The 19,949-nt window shown below is 37.8% G+C and overlaps 2 protein-coding genes across 8 annotated transcripts in view; one reads left to right on the top strand and one right to left on the bottom strand.

Annotated features, from left to right (window-relative positions):
- The window catches only part of LOC134804747 (protein AF-10), a 453,368-nt gene that overhangs the window by 161,160 nt on the left and 272,259 nt on the right, over positions 1-19,949 (bottom strand). The gene's annotated exons all lie outside the window — the stretch shown is intronic.
- The window catches only part of LOC134804897 (ADP-ribosylation factor-like protein 5B), a 288,633-nt gene that overhangs the window by 74,432 nt on the left and 194,252 nt on the right, over positions 1-19,949 (top strand). The gene's annotated exons all lie outside the window — the stretch shown is intronic.

The raw sequence follows: 19,949 nt of genomic DNA, 5'->3' as shown, positions 1-19,949 counted from the left end.
CCTAAGTTCAACACTAAGGAAATATCTTATTTTATAAAGTAATTTTAACCTGTAAAAGCAATTTCGAACTGTGCTAAGTAAATGTTTTTCAAACCTCAGTTCCCCGTCCATAACCAACCCCAAGTTTCTAACCTCTTTAACATGTTCAAGAATGGTGTCGTTTATGAACACTTCGAAATTGCACATAGAAAGTCTGTTTATTTGTTTTTTGTACCCAGTAACATAACCTTGGACTTTGTAGGGTTTAGTGCAAGTGCGTTTGCTTGTGACCATCCAGCAATGCGCTCGAGATCATCGTTTAACTTACGTATTCCATAGTCCACGTTACTCGAACTGCACGAAACGTACAACTGTAAGTCGTCAGCATAAATATGGTAATTACAGTGTTTGATTACATGAATTATGTCACTGCTGTACAATATGAATAATATTGGACCTAAAATGGAACCTTGTGGCACGCCTCTAGTTACCGAAAGTATTTCAGATACGACTTTCTTACCATTAGATGCTTGAAGTTCAACTAGCTGGCTCCGATTACTGAGGTAACTTACAAACCATTTCAAGGTATCAGTTTCGAAACCGTAATATGATAGCTTTGACAACAAGAGCGAAATGTCGATAGTATCAAAAGCTCTGGAGAAGTCCAATAATGTGAGTATAGTACCTTGTCCCCGGTCCTGAGCTTCCAAAATATTATCAGTAACGTCGAGCAGGGTTGTCGCCGTTCCTCTGTTCTTACGAAAGCCTGACTGATAAATTGGCAATATATTATTTTGCTCTAAATAGGTTGTAAGCTGCTGACAAACAATTTTTTCTAGGATTTTAGAGAGACAAGGTAATATGCTTATAGGTCTGAGGTCTTTGACTTGAGTAGGATCAGGGATCTTAGGAATAGGGCGCACCACGGCAACCTTCCAGGCATCGGGAAATTCATGGGTAGAAATAGATTTGTTCATTATCGCGGTAATAGCTGCCAAAGTATGAGGCAAAGTAAGAGTTAACATGTCCAATGTAACCCCATCGATTCCTTGAGCATTAGACTTAAGACTATTTATTATTTTTAATACTTGGCTTTCAGTTACTGGTTTTAAGGTGAACTTTGAAGTACTAAACCTATTGTACTCAAAATAAGTAAGTTGACTAATTTGAACTGGATTATTATTTGGTAAATTAAGAAAATGTCGATTGATTATATTCGGGTCATTAAAAAGGCTGGGTAGTTGTTTCTCGCGATCATTAAATACGTCATTCTTTAAGTTTTTCCATAAAACTTTTGAATTTTTAGCGTAACAGTTGACTTTTTGGGAGAAATACGCACGCTTTTCATTGCATAAGGCAGTGGTGACTAGAAGTTTAAGATCCTTATAATACTGCTTGTGCACATCCAATCCTGTACGTTTGTACCTCTTATGAGCTTCGTTCCGTAGACTCATCATCTTCTTCACTGTATTAGTAATCCATGGACTATTCTGTGGTTCAATACAAGTGCTTTTGCGAGGAGCATGTGCGTTAAATAGGGAAATAAGGTAAAAGTTAAATAATTGTACCATTGAACCAATAGTAGGCAGGGTAGTTACATCTTCCCATTTGATATTGTGTAGATCACGCTCGAACGCAGTTAAATTAATTTCCTTGAGCGGCCTATACGTAATAAATCTAGGAGCCGGTTTTTCCATTTTAATGTTGATTTTGCATGTGACAAATGCGTGCGCACTAAGGTCCGGTATGTCTGTCCGGTGTATTACAGTGTATTTATTTCATTCGGAGGCATAATTTCATTAAATCTTTTCATAGTGTGGAAGTAAGTATGTTGTAAGTATATTAAAAAATAAAATGTAGGCTCCTCATACTGACCAACATTCGTGACGTTCGCAATCAAAATTTAGCACTTTATCCTTGCCATAAGGACTCTCTGACAGGCTATTTGTATAAAGATACAATAAAATTTCGTCTTTATGGTAAACGACAAAGTGGTCCCTACCTTTTGAATGAGAATGTCACATCAGCGACTTTTAAAAATAACTTATATTCGATATTTAGTACACTTTTTAAGATTATTTTAAGATGCAATGTATTGCTAATTTTGTGATGTATAAAGCGTGGCAAGCAACGTCAATTACAATGATGATGGTGTACATTGAATAGGTACAAGACTTCATAAATTAAAAAAAGTTATTGAAAAAAATATATGTTCGTTTGAGGAGCAGAATAATTGTTTTAATTATTTTGGTGATACGGCCTCCACCGGGTTAGTATAATCATGAGAAAAAATGTTGGCTTGCGATTATCGTTAGCCACGCCCCTCACAACATAGCATGAATTGAATGCAATGAAAATATTTGCACTTACATGTGCAACTATAATATGTACCTTGTTGATACACAATACAAAGACTGATTTTATTAATTTTAGTAATATATATTATTACGATTATACGATACCTTTTGGTTCAATTGGCGTAAAGCACAAAATGCTACTTTTCAGCAGACGCAAAAACTGATTTTTTTTTAAATGTTTATAATATATTTTTGTTGTTTATCGAGCAATGTTCTTGATGTGTATTGGAAAAGTACTTAAAATGTTAGTCTCTTTAACCTGTTTTCGCCTCTTTACGCCCATGAAATTATTGATAATTTAGTGAATCTTGTTTATTAGGGGGTCGTAAGTTACGTTATCAGACTATTTTATACCACATTCGGGGTGTATTAGTTACCAGTCACGGTACACATGTTAACTCTTCTCAGCATAATTTACTGTTACGAAGCTTAAAAATGTATCAAACGGTAGTTGATTATGCCAGGTATATCCCGATTAGAGCTATAATTCATTTTTTTTTGATAATATAGTAATAATAAAGAAAACACAGGCATATTATTTCCGGTTGTTTTCATCTTGCTAACGGCGAGTACTTGCACAGACATAGTCTCGTAGCCAGAATTATTCACCAGCAGCTTGCCTTGGCCATACGGCCTTGTGGACCGCGAAGTTCTCAGCTGCGCCAGTTCTCGAAAATGGCCGTACCACGCTCTATTGGGATCGATCTATCATCACTGACAGAACTATTGTAGCCAATAAGCCTGAAATCGTGCTGATAGATCGATCGCAGCGCCGGGCCGTGCTCGTCGACGTCACCATCCCCCATGATGAGAATCTCGTGAAGGCCGAGAAGGACATGTCCAGTAAGTACCTCAACTTAGCTCATGAGATAACCGCCATGTGGGATGTTGATTCTACGATGATTGTTCCTATAGTCGTGTTGGTGAATGGCCTCATAGCGAAGAGTCTCGACCAACACCTAGAGAGACTCTCGCTGGGTGGTTGGATCAAGGGTCAGATGCAGAAGGCAGTAATTTTGGACACGGCGCGTATAGTACGTCAGTTCCTCACTCTGCGGCCCTGACTACCGGCAGCTTGGGCCCTGCCCCGCTGCCGGCGGCACCCTAGGTTAGGTTTTGATAATGTGTTTATATATTTTTTGTAATGATTTGTAAGTGTTTTTATATTGTACTTTTATACTCACATTGTAAAACCCTAACTTAAGACCTAAATTAAATAAAGAAGAAAACACAAATAATACAAAATAATTACATGCTCAAAAAGTACCTAATATTCGGGAATGAAGGTAAAGTAAATGTCCCACTGCCTTATAACAATCATAACATAACAGCTTTTAATCATAACAAGGGAAGTAATAGATCGCCTAGCGATGATTAGAATGAGCGTATTATTATCAAGCATTTGGACGTTTACTTAATTAACAAAATACTATAATTCTATACAGTATGTTATATGTAATAGGTAATAATTGGTTCACTATTTCAAGTGGTCTTATTTTAAAATACGGTTTGAAAATTCTTATTTAAGTAGTAATTTCTGTGTTATTTAGACCCCGTTACCTTTAGCTGCAATAATTTATAATTTCAAACGTTTAAAAATATTTTCTGTTAGAACGATTATGAAACAATTGAATGAATGAATGATTTTATAGGACATTCGCTACACAGATTGGCTTAGGGTCGGTTGCACCAAACTGTTCGTATCGTTAAAGAGTTCGCTAAATTTTTATGTATGGAAAGTTTCATAATAAAGCGCCGGGGCGCGCCGGCTGATGTTGATCAGTCTGTCAAATGTGGTTGGTGCAACTGGCACTTAGTCGATAAACAACGATATTATAGAATATAAGAAATTATATGTATAATATACTATAAGAAATTCCACTGGGAGTAAAACGATGATAGTTGTTGAAAAACACCGAGCTGAGGTTTTTAATTTGAAGAGCAAACATTACATTTTAGTAATAAAGGACCCATAAAACTATTTATTTATTAGGCATTCTAGACCTTTACGCCCATGAACAAAGATAACTGCCGAAAAAACTTTTAGCGTAAATGCTTTGAAAGCAAAAGCTAACAATATTTATATATTTGAAATGTGCTAATTAAGCTCTTTCAAACGATATACAACACGTCATCATTACTTATTTTTATTTTTTTGGTTCGTGACTTTATGACCTCTAGAGGGCGCAGTGTTCATTTATTGTGACGTCATATAGCCTATAACCAGCGGACGATTAAGACGATTCGAATGACATATCGTTTATCAAATTATAATGAGTACTTAAGAAGTTATGAGCGAACAGATGAACATACATACATACCCACATACATACCAGTCAAAATCATAACCCTCCTTTTGCGTTGCCGTAGTCGGACCACAAAAGACATGTAAGTCATTTACAACAATATTTATATTTAGCGGTAACCTTTACTAAAATATCCGTTAAGCCCTATGAAAAATCAATGCTTGAACACAATTTTCCAACGCATTTGGCCGGATCTGCGAATTCAACTGCGTAACTCCCAACTTTGTGTGCGATACGCCCTTTTGCATCGGAAATTTTATTAAATATGTGGTAATTTTTTGTACGTTACGCCTCTTTGCAGTAGCTTTTTGAGTGCTAAATGTACGTTACGCCCACAACTAATGGATATTTATACGAGTGTTAGATAATTCAATGTAAGAGATACGGCTCCATACTATGTATAATTTCGGGTTTATAATTGTTCCTTTTTTGTGTTTAAGTGGGATGACCTTGTCATTTTTTTCATTAAGTAGGTACTTGCATTACCTGCTCATGTGCTCATTGCTTTATTTATAGGGTTACTAAATTTTGATAATTTAAACTGAACTAGTGGGTACTTTTTCATCAGTTTTAAGAAAATGATTAAACATGACTATATTCAAATGATAATTATGGCTGATACTATTAGTTTTGTTTGTGACTGGGTTATTGGTAATATTGAATATAATATTAATACTTTTTTGTTTAAACCCTAATTTACAGGATTAACCTTATGAAAGTTACTGTCTAGGTATAACGTTTGCTTTTAAATCCATAGAAGTACGTAAGCCTGGCCGTATGCCTTTTTCTACTCTAATGTAATGTCATAAATATGCGATCATATTCATTAAGTTTTACTGAATAGACATACGAAATTTCAAAACTACTATTGTACCTAAGAATATTTTAGTATGTAAAAGTAAAATTTATAATCCAATTAACATTACAAACAGAAATAACGCGTAATACTTTCTATAGTAAAATTAATTTGTTACAAATTGTTGTAAGTATATCAATATACATAAATGGTGGGACAGCAGTGATTCTGTTGAAATAATATCATCATCATCATCATCATTTCGGCCTATATACGTCCCACTGCTGAGCACAGGCCTCCTCTCATGCGCGAGAGGCCCCTCGCCCATGAAATAATATAAACAAATGAAAAAAAAAAACATTGTTTTTGTGGCTAAGAAAACGACCTTTTCGACGTTTAAGTATCCAAAATAACAAAAATGGGGAAAACTTAACAGTGAATACATCTCTATAATTTTTAGGAAAAAAAATGTAAATTATAGTACTTAGAAGTATAGTGTTCCCTAAATGCAAGTTGTCAATATTGCAACAAAATTGTTGGATTTACGCCAAATGGTACTAAAACAGTTTAATTTTTAGTACATTACGCCCTTTTTCTAATAAGATAAACAAACATGCTATTTTCGTAAATAAGCATTGTATTATAAGTTCAAGAAATCAGTTTAAAAGACCTCAAAAAGTTAGGAATAAGCCGCATACAGGCATCAGTTAATTCAAGCAAACAAAAAAGGTCTGATTTCGTTTCTCAAAACAAAACTGTTTGTTGGCTCTCGTGAAAAATTGCGTTTTGTTAGTTAAGCCCTTTGAGCCTACGGTAGTGGATATAACTCATTTTCGCCAAAACGTCCTTTACGCCAATTGAAGCCAAAGGTAAATTATTATCCAAGAAGCTTGAACTATCAAAAGTGTTGGTAATTATTATTTAAGGTAAATGTATTCAAAACATCAGAATAAACAGGCAGATTAAATAACCTCAATACGTGAAATTAATAATACCTATTATAAAAAAATGCTAAGAACAAAAAAAATACATTAAAAAAATAATGTGCATAATTTACGTTAAGTATGGAAAGACTGGTTTATGCTATTTATAAGGAAAAAAAAATTATACATGTTTATATTAAAATTTATTAGTCCATATAATTAAGACATATTGAAGTTAGACTTGATTAGATATTAGATATAGAAATAAAAATATTAATAACATTAATATACATTTTATAAAGATTTATTTACATACAATACATATACAGTGGTACTACTAAACGAAATTAATAACTAGCTTAAATCTAAAATAGGCCCTTGAGGCATTGTACCAAGGATGCTGGCGGCATTTCCTCGCTGTATCGCAATGCTGATACGTTGTGCGAGGTAGCCGCCAGCTCTTCGGTCACCAGTTACGTCAACCAGACGCTTCGCGATTTCTGCGAACAACTTATGCGCGCTGGGACCCCATGGACCTAGAGTTTCAACACCAAATGGTACAAAATGGTACTCTCTACCGAGGCTTTTATATTTGTTACGTTTTAGAATTTCGGCGCTTTCCGCCGCTCCGCCCGCTTTTACAGTAGTCCGTTGGAGGTGGGACGGTGCCAGTGTGTCTACGCAGGTAGCATCCCACACCAACATCCGTCCCAAGCTCCAAGGAACTAAGGACACTCCATCGGGCCTCTTGCCATCATCTCTGATAATGCCAGTCGGCTCAAGAAGAGCAGGCACATTGATGGTGGCAAGAGACCGACGGACTATGTCATTAAGCGACGCATGTCTCGAAAAACGGCCTGCACTTTTTTGACAAGATAATCCGTGGTGTCCCAGTCGGTCCACGTCCGTGCCACAAGAGCATATGTGTGGCGTACACACCGAAACCCCGAGTCGCAAACCAGTCGCCAGTCTAAGGGAGGCCGGATCCAAGAAAGTACCAGTATTGGGCGAAGGATGGGCATGTAGCCAGTAACCGGCTTCCCGGGCTCCGACCGCCAAAAGCCTCGCGCGGTCTGGACCTGTACAGTTGTTTAGGAGAGTATTGTAAGTTAAATCACAGTAAACATTATCCCAACTCCTTTGTGAATTTGGGTTGTCTGGAAATTGTTTGCCTGGGCAAGCAATTTTAAAAGCATTTTTGGCGTCCTCAAAGCCCGCAATCTCACAGTTTGTGGGCAAAGCCCTTAAGATATTTCCTATGAGACCAGACGTGCTATGAGTGGACGCCAAAAAGGCTGGGGAAGCCACACTGGAAATTTTGCGAATTCCTAAACCTCCAAACCGAATGGGGAGGGACGCTTGAGACCAGGAAGGCTCACTTAGCTGAATGTTTAGAATCGTCTCTAAACTAATTTTGATCAAATCATCTATGGGCGACAATAAATTTTGATGTTTCCAGAAAGGACAACAGCGGAGCACATACGTAAATTTAGGGACAAAAAGGCAGAATTTAAGAATCACAAGAGCATAATGAGGGCTAATTTCGAGTAAGCGATCCGTGTGACTTTTGAATTTAGTTATGGAGTTAGAAATATAATCGGGAAAAGATTCTTCGAATATAGGAGAACCCAGGAGGCAAAGAGAATACTTGTCTACTGATTTGATATTGGGAGTCAGATCGTCAAATTTGGGTTGTAAGTTGGTCAAAGTACAAGAAGATTTTTGAATAAAGAGTTCGCATTTGCTGAAATTCAGTTCTAAACCAATATTTTCGAAACTACTCTTAATAAAAGACAAATCAGAGAGTACAGTATTCACGTCACCTCCTAGGGTTCCGTCATCTAAGTACCACACATTGAATTTTGATTTTAAATTTTTGATAATTGGATTTATAGCCAAACTAAAAATTGCTGGCCCGAGAGGGTCACCCTGCTGACAGCCAACCTCGGAAGATAATTCATGTGACTTGTACATTAATTTAGATGAGTCTGAATAGCAAAAGAAAAGGTAATTGTATAGTTCCGGAATTTTGTCCTTAACTTCTGTCAGCAAGGTGTCTCTATTTACCGAATTAAAAGCATTTTTAACGTCAATTTTGACAACAATTTCGCAATCATCGAGTGAAAGGTAGGTCCTTAGGGCATGGACGGCTGCCTCGCACCCACCTTTCGTGCCGAAACCTAGCTGTATTGGTTCAAAAAGGGATTGTAATTTTGATCTAATGTGTCTAACCGCAATTTTTGAAGCCAGACGTCGTAAAGTTGACCCCACCGCAATGGGTCTCACCCCTCCGTCCTTTTTGGTTAGGGCGATCAGGTTTGCCCCGTATAGAATCGGGACGATATTAGTGTTACTTTTGCCTGAAAACATAAAATTTATTAATTTAGTAAGGGAACAGACAAGCTGCTCACCTGCGTCGCCTACGGAATGAGAAATAAGATCTTTCAAATGTTGGGGCGAGATCCCATCCAGGCCGGCCGCCGAACCGGTTTGAAAGAAAATATGGCGTCAATAACGTCTTTGCCTTCGATTTGGAGGCAGGCCTGGTCAGCTGTAGGTGGGGCAAACGATTGTGGTACTGAAGGAGCCGGGGGATGTTTAGATTGTAAGGCCGAGAGGGTATCGGGAGTATCTGGCGATAGCACGTCGTTTGTGAAAAGAAGACGAGCGGCACCTTTAAGATCGCCGTCGCTAATTTTGCTTTCAATTAATTTAGTTCTATTGAAAGTGGATGAGCTACATCCAGAAGGTCGAGAAATGTGTAGAGTTGTATTCGAAACGCAATTGTTTTTGATTTTTTGTGTTAAAGAAATTGTCTTATCCTTCTTGGCATGAAGGGTTTTGAATGAGAAAAGGAAAAGATTATGCCAATCATCAATTTGATTATTTTCCACACATTTTGTAAGTAGGCCTGAAAGGTGTTTAGCGACTGTGATCCTGGCGCCGCGCGGAACTCTTTTAATAACGGGCACATTATTTTTAAGTTCGCTAAGGTGTAAATGGAAAGGGATAGAATTTGGATGGTCAGAAAGGGGGGTGGTCAAAAGGGATGGGCCTAAATTTAGACCGGCGTCATTTTGGCTGATACAAAGACGGTGTTTTTTGGAAATATGAATATTGAGGCCTCTCTGCGTTTTAAAAGAGTTATCGCATTGTACACAATTAAAATTTGGATATGGCGTGCCATCGCCTGATTGAGTTGCGGCATGCATCCACTTACCGGAACTACACAGCAGTAATTAACGCACAAAAAACTTAAAGATAAAATAACAAGATTCACTAGAAATACAATATATAGTTCGTTGTAGACGTTGACATCGGCCGTCAGGGCGACACGACGTAGCCGTGCAAGACCACAGCGTCTGAAACAAAAAGATATGTTATTATTTGTTCAGTACTGGGCCTGCCCACACTATTGCACAGTAATCTGGTGTTTTTTGATAAAATAAAAGCAGTTTTAGGCATCTAGAGCCATGTATAATTTGAAAAATAAGCCAAAAATATCGCTGTGCAAAGTGACAGACAGAAGGTTGACAGTTTTTTAAAGATATTTTTATATAAATTAAGTTCAAGAAGTAATATTCATTAGGCGCACAGGCGAAGTAAACATGCGCTGCGTACGCAACGTGTGGTTTTTAGAGAGAGGCCCTTACCCGCCGCCACGCGAAGGTCGCGCCGCGCCCGCCGGGCCCGCCCCCCCTGCACGGCCCGCGTTGCCCGTTTAGAGCCACCCGCTAGCGTCGTATGAACGCAAACATTATTTTTGTATTATTTGTTTATGCAATGGATGAAACTGACACAAATTCATATTTCTTATTTATCCCGCCTTTTAAATTAATAAGATGTGAACTCTAGTAACTTTAATATTCTTTTGTTATGGTAATAGCCTGTTAGAACAAAATTATCAAAAATCTTATGAAGCTATGCCTTAATAAGACACAAAAACATGTAATGTACATTTTGATACGATTAAATGCGATGTCAGCAATTTTTTTTTACTTTAATTATTTTTTGAGTCATTTTGAATAGTATGGCATAGTATCCGATTGCAATGGACGTAATTGACACAAACTATGTTTTCACATTAAAAAAACTATCCTAAATGCGATACAGTTACATGTTTTCTCTAGAATATTCTTTTCTTCAAAATAATTCAAAATAAAAATAATTACCACAAATTGTTAAATTACTTAAAAAGCAAATAATATCTGTGACCCAAAACAAAATGTAAGATTAACATCTTAAAACACTATTCGTAAGCGAAAAAATAATTGACTTTAATATTACTTAAAGTTAGGGCTCAAAATATAGCCAGCGCTACAGGACTATATGTAACAATTATGAATCTAATACGATCATTTATATTCTTCTGCTTTCATAAGTATAATAGTTACTGATTTTTAAAAAACGTTTTTCAATTAAAAGACATGTCAAGATCGCTTACCTTCTTTCAAGTTCTTTCTAATGCTAAAAAAACGAACTATAGTAGAATCATACAAACAAACCAAACCAAAAGCTAAGATACGCGAGCGATACATTCATACTGGGGGCCGATTTTTGAATTTCGACCGCTCGATTTCGTGTATTTCGTTCAATAATATCTCCACTACTAGGCATTTAAATTCTACTAATAGAAATTGAAAACGAGTGGTCAATAGCACTAGATTCCCAATTTCTATCGCTCGTATTTCAAAAATTTGCATTTCGCCGTTTTGCACCGATTTTCGAGTGACGAAATCGAACGATCGAAATTCAAAAATCGGCCCCCTGGTACGCGCCCCGGCGGGCTGGTCAACGACACCTTCTCGTAACTCATGAGGCCCTGGTACTTGCTCCGAGCTAAATTCAATTTTTAGACAATCGTTTTCTCGATTTCGGCCACCGTAGCCTATGGAGACTAACACGCAACGCTAAGTGGTTTTCGTAGTCTATGGATGTTGCTATATTAAGGGTGTCACATGCGCGTTTCTGACTTATGAAGCAATTGTTTCTACTATACAACCTAAAATAAATAATTATTTTGAGCTATGGTTTTGTTTCGTCCTCTTGATCGCGGCGAGCTGTGATTGGTCAATTTCATTATAGTTGACTAAACTGTATCGAAATGAATATTATAGTTGAGTTGGGAGCCCATACATTAAAAATACCCAATTGCAGTTTGGTATAAGAAATCTTAATTCAAGAATTACAGTCGACGAGTAGAAATAGTACATTATTGTCGAGGCTCGGAAGTAGCTACTTGCAGGCTGAGGATTCGTTTTAAACGGACGACCTTGGGAGTCCGTTTAATTGAATCCGAAGCCAGCAAGTAGCCTTCCAGCCGAGTCATATATAGTGCCTTTCTCAAAAATGGTGCAAGAAATATAAATATCATAGAAATATTTTACAAAAGCAACTTTCTTACGTATATATTTTCACAGAAAAAAGTAGAAACAATGGGGTTGGCAACTGTCAAAGGTTTGCCTAGATGGCCCCTTTTTCTATGAGATTTGGCTTAAAGAGCTGGCATCCAGGGTATTAAAAAAACAAAAATTTGACACAATTCTAGGGATTGACGGGGCAAGCTATGATGGCGCCATCTGCTAAAAACTTCCACCGGCCAACCCCATTGAAAAAATTAGCTTAGCCGCCTTTTTATTTTTTTAATAAAAAAATAGAAGTGTATTTTTCTGCCGAAAATACGCCAACCAATTTGAGACAGCTAAATAGTCGCGGTACTAATCATCTGTTTGGCTGTTTAATGGGCCTGTGCCTTCATTTGATATGGCCATTTCAACTTTTAAAAAGTTTGGAACTCGACAAATAATGGAATTTGTATGCAACATTGCAGTCCCAAAATCGAGACTGCAATGTTTTTAACTTTTTAATTTTTGACTGACCATAAACTACGCGCTTCGCAACCTATTTTTTAAACGGCAAAGTCGACTTTGCCGTCCATTTTTGAGAAAAATAACTTTAGGCATGCCTACCTATTACACTTTACACACACATATACGGCATTTTACACAGATTTCCAACTTGTATTCATACATTTCTTCACGGTTAATTAATACGCTTTCCAGATGCGTTATGACACTTATGACGCGGTTCCTTCTGAACCCACTAAAGCTGTGAATTTCACTAAATATGTATCTTAAACAGCCGTTGCTCCGCAGTTAGCACATTTTCTATGTGCATTGCTGTAATCCATGTAGATCCAGACTTAGCCTAAGCGCGCACCACGATTTTAGTTTTTGCGACACGATTTTAGAATCGCGCTGTAATATATCGCAGAAAATTCACTGCGCGCACTGCGATGAAAAAGTCGCGGTTTGTTCATTCTCAACATGGATTTTGTACCAGTCGTTTGTCATGAAACGTTGTCTTTAATATGTGATCGCTGTATGACTTTGAGTATTTATACCACAAAGGTGATCTCCTTCTATTTTCATAATTAAATGGTCAACATCTAGCGTCTTCAGCAGCAGGTTCCGACATGTTGACGCTTGGAGAGCGATATGCCGACTGAGGTCCGGATGCGATTTTATAATCGCAGTGCGCGCGGGGCCATACAACTCCGTATGCCGCAATTCACTTTGCGACAATCGCGTCGCGAGCAGTCGCGGAAAAATGTGACAAATCACAATTTTAAAATCGCTGCGATTTTTTTGTCGCATATGCGCGCACTGCCATATAAACACATACGTTACATTTCTGCGACTAAATTATCGCGCGACAAAAAGTCGTGGTGCGCGCTTGGCCTTACAGAGTCTTAAGTGGTAGTACCGCTACGTTGTATTTATTATTTAAAGATATAATAAATAAAATTTTCGTTATGAACTTAACCACAGCAGTTGGACAGAGTCATTGACAAATATATTTTTTTATTATGGTGGGTAGACGTACCTACCCTCCATATATTTTATGAACATTGATAAAGACAGTTGGAAGCAAATATTCATTATAAAACTTAATCGCGTGTAATTAAGTTTTAAGTGTTTTAAGTCCCGTTTTATGATTAATAATGTAAAAACCACCATACAGCCAAGACTTGTTGGAGCTGCTGAAAACCACCGAAGTCTACAGTAGTGCCATCAACATGAAGTTTGGTGTCGATAAACGTGCGGTTATACATGTCACAGTCGTTGGGTATTGATGAGGACGAGGGTATTAGACGGTCGGTGAATGAGCGCTTTTTCAGTTGGCTCACAAAAGTCCTTAACAGTCTTTTGTCAGAAGGCAAACAAAGTGCGCGCCTTCTACGCCTGGGTAAGTGTAAGGCCTGAGTGGACGCTCGGAGCGGAGCGTTCGGCGGGGCGTGCAGCGTGGCGTCGGGCTCACAAGTGGTTTGAGCAGCGTGCACTAAGGCCGCTATTATACGTTTGCATTTGTTTAACATGCACGCCGCACGCCCCGCCCCGCTGCACGCTCAACTCGAGCGTCCACTCAGGTCTTACACTAATGCTCCTACTCACATACTCCTTTGGCATACTAAGGTGGACTCAGACCGAGCTGGATGTACTGGATCGTAGGCTACGACAGCTGCTCATCACACACCGTATGCTACACCCACGCTCTTCTGTTATGAGATTGTACATCCCACGGAAATGTGGAGGTCGCGGCTTTCTAAACGCCAACAAATCTCCATAACCGTGAGGTGTACAATCTCGGGAATGATTTCCTCAAGAACGATTGTGGGATGCATCGTGATATGGTGGCAGCAGACAGGGGCCTCACGACGCTCTCTTTGGCAAACGAGAACTGGCACAAACCTGTAGTACTAAGCACAGAGGACCGCAGGGCGGTATGGAAGGATAAGCAGCTACAAGGGCGGTTCTATAAGACCCTCATGGGACCCGATGTAGACCTGCCCGCGTCGGTGAAGTGGCTACGATTCGGGGACCTCTTCGGAGAAACCGAGGTTTTGCCTGTGCAATTGCGGACGAAGTTATCATGACGAATAACTACCGGAGATATATCTTGAAGGATGGTACGGCCGACATTTGTCGGGCATGCCGCCGTCCCGGAGAGTCACTCAGGCATATAATCTCCGGTTGCTCTCATCTTGCTAAGTGTGGCGAGTACTTGCACAGACATAATCTCGTAGCCAGAATTATTCACTAGCAGCTTGCTCTCCTATACGGCCTTGTGGACCGCGAAGTGCCGTACCTACTACAAGTACTCACCTGCGCCAGTTCTCGAAAATGGCCGTGCCGTGCTCTATTGGGATCAGTCTATCATCCCTGACAGGGCTAATGTTGCCAATAAGCCTGACATCGTGCTGATAGACCGATCGCAGCGCCGGACCGCGCTCTTCACCATCCCCCATGATGAGAATCTCGTGAAAGCCGAGAAGGACAAATCCAGCAAGTACCTAGACTTGGCTCACGAGATAACCGCCATTTGGGATGTAGACTGGGCAATAATTGTGTCGAATCATTGTTCCGATAGTCATGTCAGCGAACGGTCTTATAGCGAAGAGTCTCGACCAACACTTAGCAAGACTCTCGCTGGGTAGATCGCGTCAGATGCAGAAGGTGGTAATTTTGGATACGGCGCGTATTGTACGTCGGTTCCTCACTCTGCGGCCCTGAACACCTGACCTGACCTGAACCTGAACTTGGGCCCTGCCCCGCTGCTGGCGGCACCCTAGGTTAGGTTTTTTATAATGTGATTACGAGTAAGTATTTATATGCATTTCTTATTGTTCTACCTAAGTGTTTCATATTTTACTTTTATACTCATATTATAAAATGCCTAACTTAAGAAGAATAATAAATAAAGAGTGAGAATAATTATGATATTATTGTAAGCACTTTAATTTATAGATATTATGAAAGCTATGGATCTTCTATGGTCATTTTGCCGTCCGCTACGCTCCGCTGGCGAACTTGGCAGTACTTTCAATATTTTATTGTACATTGAAAGTAGTCAAATTTAGATTTACTGTTAATGTTTTTATAATCTGCATTAAATGGGCTTTCGGACAGTATTTGTTATAAACCAAGTTTATTACAAAAATATGAAAATATGAGGGTTTGTTTGCATTTCGTTACTACTAAAAGTTTACTATTTTAAGGATTGCGTTATATTTTGCTACGGAACCCTAAAAAACTGGCATGGGGAATGAATTGGGCATCATCTGATAACAACACCAAACTTGACTGAAAGTTCCAAACTAATCCGCCAGAATTTTTTTTCTGAGCGCCGGGAGCTTTAACTTTGACTTTCAGATTGACGATGCAGATTTCCAAAGATTTTCATGCATAAAAGTGGATTATATTACCTCAAGCTCTTCATCTACCTCTATTATAAATTGAAAAAGCGCTCGTGCGTATGAGGCCTCATGTAGGTAATGATTTTGTCATACTTATCCAAAGAAAAGGAGTAGTATACATGTGGATAAGCGTTAAATATAGCTGGTTTGTTAGTGCACGACATCTTGCACTATGCGCTGAAACTTGGCACAGTTAATTGTTAGCTGGTCTTGAGCGATACAGACCGGGAGCCTTCGAGAGCCACCTCTCATTTAGTGGGGGGGAGGTGGGAAAGATCGACGCTGCGGCGCTTCACTTGGAGCAACATTTCTCTAAAACTATACCTATTAGGGCATGTAATACATCATTTTCGGATAAATTGAGGATGAAGAATCTATTTTAAGAACAAAAACAATGCACTTTCTAACAAAAAAAAAAAGAATAAAGTAGAAAAGACTAAAAAACGTATTTTCACCTCAGCAGCTCGAACAAGGGTACTTTGCTTCTTAAAAACAGTGAGCAAAATGCGATTTTGCTCACTGAGTCATTTTGTCTCACCTAGTGAGCAAAATCGCATTTTGCTCACTGAGTGAGACACACTCAGTGAGCAAAATGCGATTTTGCTCACTGAGTGAAACAAAATGACATTTAAGTGACCTTTATAGTAAAATGTCATTTCAACATGCGAGGTCTAATACAAGTTCGATATACTTGGGTTCTATTATCTCTGTCCCTCTAGGTATGTTCTCACTGCTTAGGGTGAAAAATTTTGTGTACTACACGAGATCAAAGCTATTTACATCTCGTGCGCTTTTGAATCCCTTACTACGCTCAAGATTCTAAATTAGATCTATTATAGAATCTTTCGCTTGCACGGGACTCAAAATAAGCACTCGAAGAAATATCAAACTTTGATCTCTTGTTGTACAAATAACTATTTATATTTTTTTATAAAGTGTAGCAGGAATCTGAAAACAAAAAATACAGTCGTAAAGCTACACTTATTAAGTTTAAAAAATATATATCGTTTATTATACAAAACTGTTGATAAATCGGAGATAAAAAATAATATACAGCGTGAGTCAGAGTGATCTCAATACAAAATATTATTAAGGTGGGAAAGTTACTTATAATTTGTTCTACAATCGTTTTATTTTTTAGTTTTTCGTAAATAACTCGTAAACGGTAGCCCGGAGCAAAAAATTATCTTTTACGTAAATAATCTGTTGCAGATTTCTTATAAAATAAGTGCCACTTTTTTTCGCTAGGATCAATATTTAAAAAAAATATTGATTGTAGAAAATAAATTTTAAGGTCCCCTTTTTTAGTAATTCGTAAATAACTCGTAATCGATGGCCAATAGCAAAAAATGTTTTATTACATGAATAATTTACTTAACACTTTGCACGCCGACGTTATAATCCAATGCCGCACTCCGACAGCCGATCGCGAGCTCCACTCGTGAATGATCTTGCACCCAAGTACGCCGCGTGTTTTTTAAAGCGTCATCTGTGGTTCGCCGGCGTTTTTCGATGATATTGTAAGATTTATAAAAAAATAATTAGCGTATACAGGGTGGAAAGGCACGACGATCCTTCCCGGAAGTATTAGGTCGTTTAAGTGATACAGAGACTATTGGTAATGGTAAGAATCGTTAATTGAGTAAAAAATAAAAATTGCAAAAATACTACTTTTTAACTGTGGTGATAACCCTATAGCATGTGCACATGACGGCTAGATTAAGGATCTCCGTCGGGAAAGCTCGGGACTTTACACTTTTTTCCGATCGTTGACAGTATCGCAATGATGTATGAATGACGCATAAATGTCAAATAAATCAAATGCATGCAAAAATATTACAAACAATTTTATTACTTTCTTAGATAATTACTTTTTTCCAATATTTAATACTATCTTCTTTTCACATACGGTGTTCAAATGTACCTCCGTGTATTACAACGCCGCCGCAGCCCGTACCCGAGTATGTCGATGCACATGCGATATAGTGTATGCTCTTCGTCATTTATCCTCCGCAGAAAGCACCAATTAGCCTTTGTCTCATTTCGTCCGCAGTTTCACATTCCGTTTGGTTTGGTACACCATATCTTTTACACAGCCCCACAAATTTAAATAGCCACGAGCATCTAACATTTTTATTTGAAGAATATGACATTCAATAAGTATAGTTCAATGAAAATTTAATTTCAAACATCAGACGTCTTGTCTATCCTACCACGCAAGAAGGTTTGTTAGTTTGGTATTGAAGAAGTATTTATTCTTGATTTATACTTAGTATTTCATTTTTGCAAGTTCATTTGGTGCAACTAACACAACCTACTTGTTATTTTTAATTATTTTAGATAGTTTCTAATTATTCGAAAATAATTTTGTGAAACGTGTTAAGAAACTAAAACCTTTTTATCAGTCAAGGAAACCAGAGATATTTATAAGACGATTGCGTACTTTTGAGTGGTTGTCAATGTCACCATTTGAACTGTCGTTGTAAACAATGTTGTGGTTAGTATTATTAATATTAAGGAATAACATAACTATTTCATTCAAGTATTGAACAAGTGGAACCACTAAGAAAGCGAAAATCCTGCAATGATTCTTACCGTGCTGTAAGCAGACCTAAAAATGGTTAGATGGCAACAAATTAGCATAATTTCCTGTCGAATACTGATTGTTTACAAGTAAGTTCATTGACCCTGTCACCTGTTAGGGTTAGAACAAAGTAGTTTTTTGCGTGGATGTTTAAAAGGTCATAATTTAGAAACGGTTGCCCATATTAACATAGTTTCTATGGAGAAAATATAGAGCTTAGGCTAAACTATCTCCCATTTCCGGAAAGGATCGTCGTGCCTTTCCACCCTGTATATAGAAACAATTATTTTTGTATCTGGAAGGTGATTTCATATATTTTAAGGATAAAAATAAAACAATGTGTTTATATATTTATTTTTATTTTAAAACTATAGTAGTGTGAACACGTTTTTTGAAGAAAAAAAAACTCGAACATGTCTTTATTCTTGCTTTTATACAGTATAATCTTTTTGTGTGTGATATTTTTTGAAGCAAGGGTAATTACATAATGGTACTGAACAGTCAGGACAATAAAAATAGTTTCTTTGCGCCCACGTTTATCAGTTCGCCAAAATTTTAGCCCAAGTAGCGAGCCCGCGGCGCACTGGCGATGCAGCGCGGGCCGACGCATCGTCACGTCACCTCCAGCCACATACGTTAATGAATTGTATGTGTGCGTGTAGCTAAATCGTTCCTCTATACGTGGCTACCAAGCGGATCACGAACTGTGTTCGTTGTTTTGATACAAACAGTATTTAATCTGATCACGAGTATTATTCGTCATCCGCGACTCTAAGAAAAAAAGTGTAACGAGTGGTATTCGTGATCGGCGAATTACGCGTGGCAGTTATTTAAATGGCCGGCGAAATGGCGGCAAAACTGCGTACCGAATGGTCCTCGTGAACGGCGTGCAAAGTGTTAAAATTTCCTACAAAAAAGGTTATTCAAACTTTTTCGCTAGGATCAATATTTAAAAAGGGGACCTTAGAATTTATTTTCTCTCTTTGATATCGTTTTTAATATTGATCCTAGAGAAAAAGTTTGAACGACCTTTTTTGTAGCAAATTTTATGTACATTATACATGTAATATAACATTTTTTGCTATTAGCCATCGATTACGAGTTATTTACGAATTACTAAAAAAGGGGACCTTAGAATTTATTTTCTCCCTTCAATATTTTTCCTAGCGAAAAAAGTAGCACTTATATTATAAGAAATCTAAAACAGATTATTTACGTAAAATATATTTTTTGCTGTGGGCTACCGTTTACGAGTTATTTACCAAAAACTAAAAAAATAAACGATTGTAGAACAAATTATAAGTAACCTTCTCACCTTCATATGAGATCACTCTGACCCACGCTTAATATTATTTTTTATCTCCCATTTATCAACAGATTTGTATAATAAACCATAGATTTTTTTAAACGTAAAAATGTAGCTGTATGACTATATTTTTTGTTTTCAGATTCCTGCACGCTTTTTTAAAACATTGGTAATTATAAAAAAAATCAAAAATACGTTTTTTAGTCTTACCTACTTTATGCTTTTTTTTGTTAGAAAATGCATTGTTTTTGTTCAAAAAATAGATTTCTCATCCTTAATTTATCCGAAAATGGTATATCACATGCCCTAAGCGAGACGTCGAACTTCCCCTCTCCCCCCCACTGAGAGGTGGCTCTCGATGTCTCTCGGTCTGTATCTGCTCAGGACCGGCTAAGAACCAACTGTGCCAAGTTTCAGCGCATAGTCTCAAAGTGCAAGGTCC

Source organism: Cydia splendana, chromosome Z (genome assembly GCF_910591565.1).
Source record: "Cydia splendana chromosome Z, ilCydSple1.2, whole genome shotgun sequence".
In the NCBI taxonomy this organism is placed as follows: domain Eukaryota; kingdom Metazoa; phylum Arthropoda; class Insecta; order Lepidoptera; family Tortricidae; genus Cydia; species Cydia splendana.
This window is presented reverse-complemented; position numbering and strand designations above follow the sequence as displayed.